The 1784-nt window shown below is 35.6% G+C and overlaps 1 protein-coding gene across 1 annotated transcript in view; it reads left to right on the top strand.

The window, feature by feature from the left end:
* SPOCK3 (SPARC (osteonectin), cwcv and kazal like domains proteoglycan 3) overlaps window positions 1–1784 on the top strand; it is a 1090476-nt gene that overhangs the window by 90266 nt on the left and 998426 nt on the right. The window lies entirely within an intron of this gene.

Here is a 1784-nt window from a genome sequence, read left to right as displayed (position 1 = left end):
AAAAAAAAAAAAAAAAAAAAATTGATCAGTGTTCATCTGGTTCTGGAGGTAGCATATAATCAAGAACCAATGGTATTTGAATGAGGAAGTCTAAATACATTGAAGGCATTAGCAAAAAACAAGGCTTCAGGAATTAAAAGAATACTTATTAAGATGCTTCAACAAATGGATGCAGCATTGGAGCCCCTCACTTGTTTACACCAAGAAATTAGAAAGATAGTTATATTGGCAACCTACTGGAAGAGATCTATATTTTTCTCTATTTCAAAGAAAGATGACCTGACAGAATGTGGGACTTATTGAACAATATTAATATCACACACAAGATAAATTTTGTTGAAGATAATTCAAAAATGTCTGCAGGAGTATGACAGGGAATTGCCAGATATTCATGTGAGGTTCAGAAAAGGACATGAATCAAGGGATATCATTGCTGATGTCAGATGGATGTTGGTTGAAAGCAAATAATACAAGAAATGTGTTTGCCTATGTTTTATTGGTTATGCAAATATTTTAGACGGTGTGGATCATAGCAAATTATGGATAGCATTAGAAAAATGAGAATTCCAGAACACTTAATTGTGCTCAGGAGGAATCTGTACGTAGACCAAGAGACAGTTGTCCAAACAGAACAAGCTGATACTGCATGGTTTAAAATCAGGAAATATGTTCATCAGTGTTGTATCCTTTCAACATTCTTACTCAATTTGTGTGCTGAGCAGAGAATCTATGAAGTTGGACTATATGAAGAAGAATGCAGTTATCAGGCTTGGAGGAGGATATCTTAACAACTTGTGATATGCAGATAGCATAACCTTGTTTGCTGAAGTCAAGGAAGATTTGAAACACTTCCTTATGAAGATCAAAGATTCTAGCCTTCATTATGGATTACATCTCAACATAAAGAAAACAAAAATCCTCACATCTGTACAAATAAGCAACATCATGATAAATGAAGAAAAGATAGAATTTGTCAAAGAATTCATTTTACTTAGATCCACAATCAATGTCCATAGAAGCAAGCATCTGTGAAGAAATCAAATGACTCATTGCATTGGGCTTATCTGTTTTAAAAGACCTCTTTAAAGTGTGAAGGAGAAAAGATGTCACTTTGAAGGCTAAGGTGCATTTCACCCAACTGTGGTATTTTTAATAGCCTTATGTGCATGTGAAAGCTGGACAATGACTAAGGAAGACCAAAGATATATTGATGCTTTTGAATTGTGGTGTTGGCAAAGAATACTGAAGATACTGTGGACTGCCAGAACAATGTACAAATCTGTGCTGAAAGAAGTGCAGCTGGAATGCTCCTTACTAATGAGAATGGCCAGATTTCAACTTTCATACTTTGATCATGTTATCAGGTGAGACCAGTTCCTGTAGAAGAATATCATGCTAGGAAATATAGAGGGTCATGAAAAAGGGGAAGAACTTCAATGTGATAGATTGACACAGTGGCTGCAGTGATGGGCTCAAGAATAGCAAGAATTGTGAGGATGGTACAGGACTGGGCAGTATTTCGTCCTGTTGTTTGTGGTGGGATTGTAAAGTGGTACAACCATTGTGACAAATGGTATGGTGTTTCCTTAAAAAACAGAAGTACCATTTGACCCAGAAATTCCATTACTAGGAATATATACTAAAGAGGTGAGAGCCAACAGAACCAACTGAAATAAAAAGGATAATATCAGGATACTATGAAGAACTGTACTCCAACAAATTTGAAAATCTGGAGGAAATAGACAGTTTTCTAGAAGCACATCACTTACCTAAAATAACACAGA

This window comes from Orycteropus afer, unplaced genomic scaffold (genome assembly GCF_000298275.1).
Source record: "Orycteropus afer afer isolate SDZICR_OR568_19922 unplaced genomic scaffold, OryAfe1.0 scaffold00395, whole genome shotgun sequence".
Classification (NCBI taxonomy): Eukaryota; Metazoa; Chordata; class Mammalia; order Tubulidentata; family Orycteropodidae; genus Orycteropus; species Orycteropus afer.
This window is presented reverse-complemented; position numbering and strand designations above follow the sequence as displayed.